This window comes from Podarcis liolepis (genome assembly GCF_965112155.1).
Source record: "Podarcis liolepis genome assembly, chromosome: 11".
Classification (NCBI taxonomy): Eukaryota; Metazoa; Chordata; class Lepidosauria; order Squamata; family Lacertidae; genus Podarcis; species Podarcis liolepis.
In genome coordinates this window covers 33,774,142-33,788,191 of record NC_139565.1, presented here as the reverse complement: position 1 = coordinate 33,788,191, position 14,050 = coordinate 33,774,142, and the positions used below count along the sequence as shown (strand labels likewise).

The 14,050-nt window shown below is 48.5% G+C and overlaps 1 protein-coding gene across 5 annotated transcripts in view; it reads left to right on the top strand.

The window, feature by feature from the left end:
• The first annotated feature begins 816 nt into the window (after positions 1–816).
• Positions 817–14,050, top strand: part of VCAN (versican) — a 136,618-nt gene continuing 123,384 nt past the window's right edge. For 3 of the 5 annotated variants that reach the window (XM_083465112.1, XM_083465111.1, XM_083465109.1), the window contains exon 1: positions 817–1,280. The gene's annotated coding sequence lies outside the window, so the exon portion shown is untranslated. Of the gene's footprint in view, positions 1,281–2,436; positions 2,503–14,050 lie in introns of those variants that run through there. The other 2 variants (XM_083465113.1, XM_083465110.1) reach the window with 2 other exon arrangements.

Genomic DNA, 14,050 nt, shown 5'->3' with positions numbered 1-14,050 from the left:
TAAGATGGGCAGATTGCATTAAGTCGCATCACAGATATATGAAGATAATAAAGTGCTGTGGATATGTTTGAAGAATGCACTTTGTCCTTATCACAGGCTTTCCTTCAGTTTGCAGATATATTGGGCAACCCAGGAAACAGCAGTTTAATTAGAAATCCTAGAAAGGATAATATCCCCTTTCCGGAGAGCTTCTACCAGTCAGTGTGGACCATACTGAGCTAGATGGACCACCAGGACAGTGGCTGGTTGGGGGTCATAATTTAACAGGGGCGATGTTTTTTTCAAGAAGAGCACCCCTATACAGTTTGTAACCCATCCTCCCATGGGAGGGGTTCACACGACACCCCCAAATCCCACACCCCACCACAGGGGGCGTTTCACTGGTTAGAAAGCCAGTGCGGTGCAGTAGTTAAGAGGGTTGGACTAGGGCCTGGGAGAGACCAAGCTTCAAATCCCCTCTCGGCCATGAAGCTCAGGGGGTGACCCCCAGGACTGTTGTGGGGTTTAATTGAGGCAGAGAACCCTTGAGCTCCTTGGAGGAAAGATGGGCTATGAATACAATAAAATAAAAATTAGTTAATCAGAATGCTCTATGGCACATATTAGAGAGGGGGGGGGTCTCCATCCTTGTCCCACTGAAACCAGTTGCTTTCTCAGTTTGGGCGACGGAAGGCGGGAAGGTCCCCTGCTCCAGCCTCCCGGTCGCTTCTCCGGCATCCCCGGCGAGGGGCTGAAGGAGGCCGCGCTCTGCCGAGCCTCTTGGGACTTGCTGAGTCCGGCAGGAGGCTGTGGGAGGGGGCAGTGGCGAGGCGGGCGCAGGGAAGCCGCCGCCGCCGCCGCTCTGCTCCTCCTGCCCCCCTTTGGCTCGGGGCTCGTCTGCCTTGGCGAACCTCGCCTTGCGCTGGAGGGAAGAGCCCTCCTCTCGGAGAGGCAGGGCAGGGCCCCTCCTCTGGAGCGCTGACGGTACCATGATATAATAATGATGGGTGGCGGAGCCCGCATTTGAACTTGCAGGGAAAGCGGGCTGGGTGCATCTGGGTGCCTGCAGCTCCCCAAGCCGGACTTCCACAGCCGGGGATCAGGTGTTCACCACCGGGGGGGTCACGAGGAGAAAAACTCCCGAGCCTGGACCAGCGACTAAGAAGCCCAGGGCTTGCATGAGGGCACTTCTGGATTAACAAGCACGCTGTGATTTTTATTTTTATTTTTTGGTGCTCCTTTCCAATCGTTCTTTTTTTCTTGATTTTTTCCCCAGTCTCTGCAATAAACTGCTTTAAAAGGTAACTATACCCTCCCCTCTAATTTTCTGCATTTGTCGGGTGGGGAAGGTTCCCACCATCTAGGATTCCGCTGCTGTGGCCACTCCAGTTTACCTGTGAAACAAAGAGTTTGGGGAAAGAGGAAAGGGGGCGAGGCGGAAGGAGTGGATTGTTACTTAAAGAAAAAGAAAATCTACGGATCTGGGGCGCAAAGCAAAAGGGTTCTTTTTTGGTGGGAACCACAAGTTCTGGGGAGGGGGGGGGAAAGAGAGAGAGAACAAAGAAAAGTGAAAAGAATGGAGGAAGTGTGTGTGGCCGGAGTAATTGAATGGCAGGCAAGGTAGAGTTGGGAGTTTGGCGGCTCTCAAACGGTTAATGGCAGGGGGGAGAGAGAGAGAGAAAGAAAGAAAGAGAGAGAAGTCTTTGTAGGGGCTTGAATGCACAAAGCGGCGCTGGAGGAAGGAGGTGGTAGAAAGCCGGGTGGGTTTCATTATTATTACGATGATTATTGCACTGATCAGGTTCGGCTGAATGGGCTTGAACAGCCCGCGAGGATGGTGGTGGCGAGGATGAGAGACCGCTTCCCAGCCACGCTGAGGTGGCTTGGGGGATTCCTGGGAAGCAGCCTTCCTCCTCCTCAGGTTGGGGTGGGGGTCTCGGGAGATCTCCCGGGAGAAGGGGGTGAAAGAGAATACAAACCCTCCAGCCCCACTGGTAGGCGACCAGGAGGAAAGGGGGTCTCCCCCTCGTCCCCTCCCCTTGGCACCCCCAGCCGGCTTCAACTGGTCTTGGGGAACATTTCCACGTTTCTTCCCACCGTCTTTCTCCTGCTCACCTACCGACACCTTTTTTGTGTTTTAAAGTGTGCGGGGAGAGAAATGGGGACGTTGAACTGGCGGGGGAAGCCCCTCCGGTGAAGCAGGAAAGCGTTGGGGAAGTGACCGGAATTCCCTTTGCATCGGCATTTGGTTCAGAAAGAAACGTGAATGCTCAAGGAAGGCTTCGGCGAGGCATCTGTCTGTCTGTCTCTATCAGTTTCCTACCCAGATTTCCGACAGGAGTTGCTGGAAAGGAGTTCAAGAGGCTAGAACTCTTTGAGGAAGCGGGAGGGAGGGGGAGATTAAAGGGGGGGGGGAGGAAATCCAACCCCCAAACTTTAATCTTGACCCACTGCTCCAGATTGCAAAACGCATCATCTCGAGGGGGAGGCAACTCCATCCAGAACTGAGTTCAGACTTGGCAGGTCAGAAAGAGCGAATGTGCAACATGGAAAAAACTGAGGGTGGGTGTGGTGGTGGTGCGGGGGGGGGGAAGGGGATGGAAAGAGTAAGAGTTTTGTTTTCGTGCACTGAAACGTTGTGTCGGAGGATGGAGCGCTGTTTTGTCTGCTTCGGGCCGGTTGCTTATGTTTCAGGCGTGCTGGAGGAGGAGGAGGAGGCGGGCGGGGTGGAGAGAATCTTTCCCCGCTCGGGTTTGCGTTTGGTGCGCGCCTGTGTCTCTGCACAAGGGAGTTTGCGTCCGGGGGAGAAGCTCCTCCGGGGTTTCTTCTGTGCAAAAGGAGCGATGTGCAACTTCCCAAGCCACCGCCAGCCCCTCTGGCGGGCTCCAAAATGTCACTGGGGGTGGGGCGGCGGCGGGTCAGGATTTTCTCCACGGCAGGAAAAGTCTATGTCATCGCCATCGGTTCGGCAAGGAACTGCTTCTTTCCCCAGCGCAGCTGCTTTCTTTTAGACAGACTCCCCACCCCTCCCAGTCCGGGTGTGTGTGGGGGGGAGGGATTTTTTTTGGCAGATTTTTTAAAAAGTTGGCTGGAGCTGCGGGGCAAAGCCCATCCAAAGACGCCCCCGCGCATCCTCCTCCTTCCAGGGTCCGGGACGCAATCTCTTCTTCCCCATTTTGCAGGAAGTCTTGCTTGAGCAAATGAATGGGCCGCTTTGCAAAGAGGGCTCCGCCGCTTGCAGCTTCCTGCTCCAGTCCCTTTCGGGTTCCGATGGACCACGCTTTAAAAAGCCCAGGACGTAGAAAGGGCAGGTTTGAAAGCGCGGAGCGCTCACCTCATCCACCCCGAAGTCGGAAATCTAGGAATCGGACGCTTTTTTGATAGACCCCCGGCTCCCCCTGCTGGGGAAACTGCGAAGGAAGGCTGGAGGCGGGGAAGGGAAAGTTCATTCACACAAGTATTCTTGGGCAAGCATCTTCTCTCACTAGGGAGAACACGATACTTGCACGCATTGCGCTACCTCGGGGATTCTTAATGCCACAAGAGACCACCAATTAATGCCTTCTAGCCGTCTTCCCGATCATTTAGCAAGTTTTTTACGGTTCCTTTCCATGCGCAACTTTTCTTGAACTTGGAACGGAATGTTATTACCGTAGGCAATAAACGTTCTGTACGTACCACAAATGTTGTGGGGAATAAATTTTGCTATCGTAACGAAAAGATAATTTATCAGTTCATTCAAGCTCCGTTTGAACCGGCTTAATTTGAGCCAGGGATCTCACAATGAATTTATTTATTTATTTATGCCGGAGCGAAAGTCTGGAGCACGTGAAAAGTAATAATACAGAGGCGTGGACTCCGGACTAGTTTGATGACTGCATCAAGCGATTAGCGATGCCTTTGCATGTGTGAATGAATGAGCCTTTGCAGTTCACAAAGAGAATATTCACACATCCGGGCACGTCCTAGCATTTTGGAGATAACTCTTATTTTCAGCGGAGCCAGTTCACACACTGGATTTAAAAAGCCGCATGCACGTGGGAACTGACTCCTTGAGCATAGTCGGGGTGTGTGTGTGTGTTTGGAGGGGGTGCTGTGGGGGGGGCGCGTTCTTTCCTGCTGCACACATCTGGAAGTAGGGATCGGGCTTTCAAGTAAGGAGGCAAGTCTTTCCGGCAGACTTTATTTACTTTTTCATGCAGCCAGGCAGCGGTATCTGTATCTCTCCAGATGTTTCGGGACTCCAGCTCCCACCAGCATGACCAATGGGCAGGAATGATGACGGGCCACCCACCGGCTCCGAGTCCCTGCCACAGAGTATCGTCAGGGTACAAGACCCCGAGTTGCTTAGTCTTATGTCAGCGAGGAGCATACCATTGGAAACAGGAACCCCAGCTGCCCCCCAACCTTTCCGTTAGTCTTGCCTCTGACCACCTTTCCTATTCCACGCGGACTCCCTTGATTCGAATCTTTGCTTCCTTCCTACTTAATGGCCCGAGTCCTTTCTCGTTCTTTCAAAAATGGAAACGAAACCAACACGTGATAAGAAGCCCCAGTTGGGATCTTCTGGATCCGAGGCTTTTAGCTGCCTGCCTCGGAGTGATGCGTAATAAGACGCGCTCCAAGACAACGAATCCCACGTTTCTTTGGCGAGAGAAAGAAAAGTCTTGTTCCGCTTTTCTTCCGGAGCGGTCGGGCGCGAAAGGGCGAAGAGATCCCCACAGACTCCCCCTAGACTCTCTGCACAAATGCAGTTTCCGATGAAGATGGGTCCCGCCTCTGAGAACGGGGGCAGAAGGAACCGTGTCACATTTCGGATTTGATTCCCAATGGAGATGGAGCCAGGAATCTGGCAAAAAGGCTGAGCACTCCCAGCCAGCTGTTGTTAAAAATAAAATAAAATAAATCCGGGATCCACAATGCGCCCCTTTCCCACTCCCCATAGCAGAGCAGGACCTGGGGTGGTGAGGGTGGGGGGCGCGCCCTGGGCGTCGCCTCCTGCGTACTCCCCCCTTGCCTGGGAGCGGGAGCCTGGGAGGTCTGGTTCTCCCGGAGCCACGTGGACTGAGGAGGTTCAGCTGGGAGGCAGTCTTGCTCCTCCTTTGTCCTTGCCTGTCTCGTGTGAAGTTAGGAGCTGCTGCGGAGCAGTTTGCCCGGCGCCTTTTGTCTAACGACGACAAGAGCCAGGAAAGAGAGAGGGAGATAAAGAATTAAAGAGAGAGGGAGAGAAGGGCTGAAAGTCAGAGAGGTGACCCGGGAGTTGGCGTTCGGAGACGCTCACGGAATATTAAGGTCGTCTGCAACAGCGGCTACGGAAGGCGGGTTGCTTTATTAGCGACATGGCCTGGCTGAATGGGGGTGGCAGGGGAGGACACGGGCAATCGCAGGTGGAAAGAGGCCACCGTGGGGCGAGGTACCATTGCGAGCAATTGCCAGGATTAGCTGGTTTGTTCCCCCACCCCCACCCCAAGAGTGCCGCGGGAGACTTTCCTAGTTTGCTATGACATCAGCTTCAGAAGACAGCCAATGAAACTGCTTGCTTCACATGCATGAAGCAGACAAAGAATGTCTTAGGTGGGAGCAGGAGGAGATGAGGCATCAGGCATAAGCCTGCATTTTATTAATGTTTGATCAGGACTTGTATATTAAAGAGGGCTTAGATTTTCAAAAGTAGATTTTCAAATGTTTCAATGCCAGGCAGAGAAAACCTTGGCCATTCTCCTAAGACAAGGGGCCCCCTTTTTGATTGATAGCAGAAAGCAATTCTCAAAGTCGTAAAAGCTGAAATTACAGACTGAGTAATGACATTGACCCTACATGTTATAGAAGATAACAAAGGCAGAGATAAACATGATTAGGAATGAGTAAATAGTAAAATGCCAATGTGCCTCCCAGTAAAATGATACCATGGGCCTCTCTTAAAACCTTGAGCTGTATTTTCTAAGGCCAGAGGTAAATGGGAGAAAAAGCATCTAGCTGGGAAGTCTTTTTAAAGCATCTAGCTGGGAAGTCTTTTTAAAGCTGTTTCTTCCTTAAACTGAGAGAAAAGGCAACTGGCTTGGCTGGGGAAAAAGAAGCTTCTTCCTATTTTATTTTGAGGCTGGAAAGGAGGGTGAAAGGGGGAGATGTAAACTGAAGAGGCTGCTTCTGAAACTGTTCTAAACTGAGTTCTTTTTTCTTTCTTTCTCTCTCTACTTTAAAAAGGCCTTATTCCTTTTAAGAGGCTATCTGTGTTGTGTATTAAATATGTTGGTAATTATGCAAAGGATTTAACAAATGCTAGAAGAGTTGTATTTATCTTGAAATTAAGTCAGCCACCAGTCCAGCCTCTTGCCAGACAAGAAGACGCCATCAAATGCTGTCCTGATATATTAGCTGCCAGACATTTGTTTAGAAACCTTCAAATGAAGGATATCTTTCAATGTTGATGTAAAACTCAAGATCCTTGACATATGTTTAAGATAAAAATTTAAGATTAACCATTTGTTTTAGAAGGCAATAGGGCAGGAAGGGCAAGAGGTGAGCTGGTAATTAAGATTCCTTGTTGAGACACATGTAAGATATATTACTACTTATTTGTCATTTATAGATGTAACAATATATAGCTGTTTGTGTTCCTTATAAGGACAGAAGGATATGGGTGTATCTTTTTGTGATTGGTTATAGCAATCAGCCAATAGGAAATCCAACCAGGCTGATTGGACAGAGGCAGCCCAAGGAGGAGCAAAGGGGGCTGGATTAAGGGAATATAAGTGCTGGCCATAATGGCAGGAGGCCAGGCCAGAGCTTGGTAACCATATACCACTGTGCCTCTCATTTATTTGTCTGACAAATAAATAATTATTTTAAATTCTCTATTGCTGCGTTGAATATTTCATTCCAGCTAAGCGTTAACCACAAGCAGGGTGCTACATTTTATGGTGCCCTGTGACTCGGATAAGTGGTCTGCTGGAACGCAGCCCCTTCGCTCTACTGAGCAGGGTACAAGAGAGAGGATCTCTAAACTGCTTACCCAAGCGCGCACTGGTAAATTTTTCCAGGGGGAACGCAGAAGTCTCGTCTGTCTGATACCCTGCTCACTGGCGGCGACGGACCGGGGGGAAACGGAACCAACCAGGGGTAAGTGCACTAAGGGGTTTTGGCCCTCCAATTAATTGGGAGGAAGAGAAGTCTTGATCAAACTTCTGCGTCTCAGTAAGTGGGAACTGAGTACGCTAGGTGGTTGGGTATATCAGATGGTGGTCTGGTGGGGGAAAAGGGGAAGTTGGGAGGTAGTGTGTGGTGAAGTATCCAGCGCATTGTATGTGTGAGAAAGTACAGAGCAATCTGTAGCTGACCTGAGTGTGGAGTGGGTAGTACTTCGGTTCCCAGTGAGGCGACTCCATCTGGGCAAGAAACCCCACGAAGCGTGTGTGTGAGTGACTGAGTGGATACTTCACAGGGCCATACAATGGGAGTTGGGGGTTCAAAAGGGGAAAATACACCTCTTGAATGTATGTTAAATAATTTTAAGAAAGCCTTCTCAGGGGCATATGGAGTCAAAATGACGCCAGAGCGCCTGAGAACGTTATGTGAATTAGAGTGGCCGAAGCAAAATACTGAATGGCCATCTCAAGGAACTTTTGATATAAATTTAGTAAGCAAACTTTGGTCTAACATCGCCAAAGAAATTGGAGGGTGCCCAGAACAATTTTCATATATAGATTCCTGGCTGAGCACATTAAATAAAAATCCTCCATGGATAAGGGAATGCAAAGTCCAACGATGCAAATTATTGGCTGTAAAAGCCGAAGCTAGAAAAGGAATCTTGCCAAATAAACTCAAACCCATTTTTGAGGGACCAGAGGAAGAGCTGCTTCCACCTCCACCCTATGCTCCACATCGAAGGGAGCCTAATCCAAACACTCCACCAGTTGTAACCCCAAGGCAAGAAAGTGGAATGAATAATGGGGCTGGAGTCACAGAACTTGATTCCTTGATAGATTATGATAAATATCTTCAGGAGGCATTGGAGGCCTATAATAAAGCCCAAGCAGAAGTGGTTATTCCATCTGTGAGTCCCAGTAGAACTCCATCTACAGTCTCTTTTAGTGAAACAACTGATTGCCTACCCCAAACTCCTGTACATCCAAGTCCTAGAGAATTATTACAGAAGTTACAGGGAGACCTTAATCGGTCAGCAAGCAATACAGCCAGGCGTATAAAGCTGCTAAAAGAACGCCTTGGGACAAATACCATCCCCTATGATTTAAGGCCCCTAGAGCAAAGCGAAGAGAAAGATCACGTAGTAGCCCCTCTCAGAAGAGTATTTGATGCACTTGAGGAGCCTGTGCTGGTTAACGGGCTACCTGGACCAAGGCCACCTCGAACGTCGACCCTCCAGTACATTCCATTCACAACTACGGATCTGATGAATTGGAAAACACACACCCCATCTTTCGCAGAAAAACCTCAGGCTATGATGGACTTGGTGACTTCAATAATAAATACTCATAGTCCTACTTGGACAGATTGCCGCCAGCTCCTGAATACTCTGTTCACCACTGAGGAAAGGAGAGACATAATTGAAAAGGCACAGATATATTTGCGTGAGCAGGCCAGAGTGGGAAATATTTTTAATATTGACCGTCATCTCCAAGACAACTTTCCCTTGGAAGATCCTAATTGGGATCCAAACAATGTAATTCACCTGGCCAGACTTACCACCTACCGCCAGACGCTTGTGCAAGGTATCCGCAGGGCATGCCAGAAGCCCACTAACATGTCTAAAGTCTCAGAAGTAGAACAGAAACCAAATGAGAGTCCAGGAGACTTTTTAGAGAGGCTGCAAGAAGCCTATCGTATATGGACTCCTTTTGACCCTGAAGCCCCTGAAAACAGCAGAATGATTACTGCTACATTTGTGGCCCAGTGCGCTTCTGACATTCGTAAGAAAATTCAGAAATCAGAAGGATGGGAAGGGATGCTGATGAGCCAAATTATGGCCATTGCACGCCGAGTTTATCGGAATAGGGATGAGGCTGAGAAACAAGAGAAGAAGAAGTGGCAGAAGGAAAAGATGGTAATGCTAGCCACAGCAGTGAAGCAAGACTACCGCCCCTTAAATGGAGGAAGAGGGCGGGGAAGGAATCCACCACTGGGAAGGAATCAATGTGCAAATTGCAAGAAGGAGGGTCATTGGAAGCGGGAATGTCCTGAACCCCTGAGGTTGGAAGAAGTACGCCCAGGCCCAGGCCCAGGCTCCGGCCCAAGAAACCAGGGACGGGGACGGGGAATGATCCGAGATGGAAGATATCAGAGACCTGGACAAGGACGGAGTAGGGACAATGTCATTGGACTGGCAGAGGAGGATTTTACCCAAGACTAGGAAAGACCGGACTCCATAAAGTTAGGCTTCCAGGAGCCCACGGTCACGATCCAATTAGGAAGCCATTTAATAGACTTTATGATTGATACTGGGGCTGAATACTCAGTACTCCCAGAACTATTGCAGAAAAAGGCATCCAAAAGTGTAGTCATTAAAAGTGCCACTGGTCAGTCAGCTAAGAGGTCTTTCCTCCAACCTTTGGAATGCCAGATTGGGGGACATCGTTTAACCCATCAGTTTTTATATATACCTGAGTGTCCAATACCTCTCTTAGGTAGAGATATGCTGTCCAAATTGCAGGCCCAAATCACCTTCACTCCTCGAGGTCCAGAAATGAAATTGCCATCAAAGGCAGCAGGAATAATTTCCCTCTCCGTACCTAAGGAACAATCATGGCGCCTAATGTCAGCCCTGCAAGTCCAACCCACATTGGATACAGAGTTAAACAAGCTCCTCCGAACTCTACAGGTGCCACCAGGAGTATGGGCCGAAAATAGCCCACCAGGAATGGCCAAGAATATAGCTCCAATTGTAGTAACCTTAAAACCTATGGCTACCCCTGTATCTGTAAAGCAATATCCTTTACCCCGGCGAGCAGCAGAGGGCATCCAGAAACATTTGGACCGCCTATTAAAATATGGTCTGCTTAAGCCCTGCCAATCAGAGTGGAACACACCCCTTTTGCCTGTTCGAAAACCTGGGACAGATGAATACAGGCCAGTGCAGGACTTGAGGCTCGTAAACCAGGCTATCGAGACCTTGCACCCAAATGTACCAAACCCATACACCCTGCTGAGTTTGATCCCACCAGAAGCAACATTTTTTACTGTATTGGACTTGAAAGATGCATTCTTCTGTTGCCGGCTGGCACCACAGAGCCAACCTATATTTGCCTTCCAGTGGGAAGACCCTTTGACAGGAACAAAAGGCCAGCTAACTTGGACGAGATTGCCCCAGGGATTCAAAAATTCCCCAACTTTATTTGGCACTGCCTTGGCGAAGGATCTAACAAGTTACCCCTCAATACCTGGAGAAAAGGTGGTTCTGCAATATGTAGATGACCTTATACTAGCAGCAAAGGATTTTGATACCTGTAAAGAAGGTACAGAGGAACTGCTCCACTTGCTCTGGCAAGCTGGCTACCGAGTTTCCCAGAAAAAGGCACAGTTATGTTTAGAAAAGGTCAAATATTTGGGCTTTGACATCTCACACCAACAACGAGCATTGAGGCCAGAGAGGAAAGAAGCTATTTGCCTTATCAAGGAACCTACCACAAGGAAACAACTCAGAGGATTCCTGGGAACAGCAGGGTTTTGTAGACTATGGATACCTGATTTCAGCAGTCTGGCCAAACCCTTACATGAAAGCACTCGAGGTGCAGAAAAGGACCCATTTGTATGGGGACCTGAGCAGCAACAAGCCTTTTTAGTTATCAAACAACGACTTATGGAGGCCCCAGCCCTTGGACTGCCTAATTCGGAAAAACCCTTTCAGCTGTATGTACATGAACAGAATGGGATTGCAGCGGCAGTCCTGACCCAGAGATTAGGAAGTTGGAACCGTCCAGTAGCTTATTTGTCAAAACAATTGGACTCAGTAGCAAAAGGATGGCCTCCATGCCTAAGGGCAGTAGCGGCCACTGCAAGCCTTGTCAAAGAAGCTGATAAATTTACCTTCGGCCAGACAATGTATGTGAATGTACCTCATGCTGTTTTGACACTCATGGAATATAAGGGTAGTTATTGGCTAACGAACCCAAGGATGGCTAGGTACCAAGGCCTATTGTGTGAAAATCCCAGGATTCATCTACGAGTAGTGAATATGCTCAATCCAGCGACTTTGCTGCCCCTACCAGAGGTAGATGATGAAGAATCACATGATTGTCTCCAAATAATGGATGAAGTTTATTCCAGTAGACCCGATCTGAAAGATGAACCATTGAAAAATCCAGATGTTGTATATTATACTGATGGTAGCAGTTACCTGCATGAAGGTGCCAGACGAGCAGGATATGCTGTGGTCACCAATGAGGAAGTTGTGGAAGCTGAAGCTTTGCCTGCTGGCACCTCAGCACAAAAAGCTGAACTTATAGGTTTAACTAGAGCTCTGCAATTGGCAGCCGGATGTAAGGCAAACATCTATACTGATTCTAAATATGCCTTCTTAACCCTGCATGCACATGGTGCTCTATGGAAAGAAAGAGGTCTAATAGGAGCCCACGGGAAGGCCTTGAAATATGGACCTGAAGTAGAAATCCTGTTAGAAGCAGTATGGGCTCCAGAACAGATTGCTGTAATGCACTGCAAAGGTCATGGACGAGGAAGGGATCCAATAACCAGAGGAAATCATGCTGCTGACAAAGCAGCTCGAGAGGCAGCCCAAAAGCCTGTGGGAGGATTTATAGCAGCCCTCATACCAGAGGTAGATCCAGAAGAAGTTAAACCTCACTATACCCCAGAAGAGAGGAAGTGGGCTGAACAGGAAGGAGCAGTTGTGAAGGACGGTTGGATGATCCTGCCAGACAATAGGATTTATGTACCTCATCATCTAGCAGGCACAATTGTAAGAAATTATCATGAATCTACTCACCTTGGCGGTACTGCAACCAGAGAGAGTCTCAGTCGGAAGTTGTATATTATTAACCTATCACAATTAGCAACTTGCATTTCACAGAAATGTGTTCTTTGTGCTAAAAACAATCCCAGGCAGGGACCGGTACAACCTCCTGGAATCCAACATGTGGGATATGTCCCCATGGAAAGCCTAATTGTGGACTTCACAGAACTGGTCCCTTCTAAGGGATTCAAGTATCTCCTTGTGTTTGTAGACACTCTTACCGGATGGGTTGAAGCTTTTCCCACCCGAACTGAAAAGGCACGAGAGGTAACTAAGAGACTCTTCACTGAATTGATCCCGAGGTTTGGATTACCTAGATGCATTGGAAGTGACAATGGGCCAGCGTTCATTGATCAAGTAGTACAAGAAGTATGTCGAGTCCTACAAGTAAAATGGAGACTGCATGCAGCCTATAGGCCTCAGAGTTCAGGGAAAACTGAAAGAATGAATCGGACTCTGAAAACCCAATTGGCAAAATTAACCCAGGAAACGGGATTGGGATGGGTAGATGTGTTACCCATAACACTGTTTCGTGTTCGGTGTGCACCCACAAAAAGACTTAAGTTGTCACCTTTTGAGCTCCTGTATGGGAGACCGCCCTCCTTTGTTCAGGATATTCCAGCTGATCTTAAACAAATAGGAGACCATGTGACACAGGGACAAGTGCAATCTCTCTCCCGTGTTTTTGTTTCTCTTAACAGGTGGGTCCTCGAGCGCACGCCGTGCAGCATTGCCGAGCCGATTCATCAGTTCCAGGCTGGCGATAGCGTATGGGTGAAAGAGTGGAAACGTGATCCACTTGCACCTAAGTGGCGTGGACCTTACACCGTCTTGCTCTCTACTCCAACAGCGGTGAAGGTAGCTGAGGTGACCCCCTGGATTCATCACTCCCGTTTGAAGAAGTCCGAAGGCAGTTGGACGTGCAAAGGTGACCCCTCTAATCCTCTTAAACTGACTCTCTCCAAAAACCCCTGTATCTAGCCCTACCAGGAACGGGCTAGGTCACGGGCAACATTAGACGACCGGCCTGCTGCAGCCACAACCTGGAAGCTGGCTGACCTGCGCACGCCTGAAGCTTGAGGAGCATCTGAACCAGCGATTGTGAAAGGAAAGATTCTCTTACACAATTAATTGACTGCCCACCCCCTTGTGGAACAATTATCAGAGATATTACTCATTGGGGATCCTCGGGATATATGTTTTGGTCTTGGTGGTTCCCCATTTCTGTCACTGGGGGAATTATATTGGGACTAATATTTATTTGCTATCACTATAAGGTAATCTTTTGTGGAAGGAATGCATATGCTAGACATCAACATGATTCTATTATTAATCCTGATCCCTTGGGAAGGGGAAGGGTCCTTGAATCTGGCCAAATTGACTAAATATGGATTCCACCATGACCACAATATGTGGGTAGGTTTAGCTGAAATGGTAGCCAATGTTGCAAATAGGACCAATTGCCTTGTTTGCTCTCTTGGGCCAGATGATTCAGAGGGAGGTATGCCCTTATTACCGATACCATTAGATGCCATTGGTATGGTAAGCGAAATACCAAACCAGACAGAAGTACAGAATTTTCCCGGATGGAACTCAACTAAACCATTACGAGTTATACCTGTACAAGGGGAATTCTGTGTACATAAATCATCAGATGCAGCTGATTCTACCATGATAGGCTCTTCTCATTGTCACTATACTTGGGATAATATTAAGAATACCTGGGCACACGATACTACCTATCGAACTCGGGATGCCTTGCCCTGTGCACCTCCTTTTATTCATGCATGGAAAGTGGTATGGAACATAACTGTGACAGAAAAAGGCAATCTAACATACTGCACTGTGAACTCTCTACCTCTTTTGCTATTTCGCCTTCTGTACTCCACGTACCAAAGACCTCAGACACGATGGTTGTGGTGGATATGTGGAGAATGGGCATACAAGAAACTCCCCTCCAAATGGAGTGGGACTTGTTTCCTGGGATGGGTATTACCACCAATGTGGATTATGCCTACTAATTTGCCCAAGCGAACACGAAGAAACGCTGATATTTCTCATATAGCAGGAGGAAGTACCCAAAGTTGG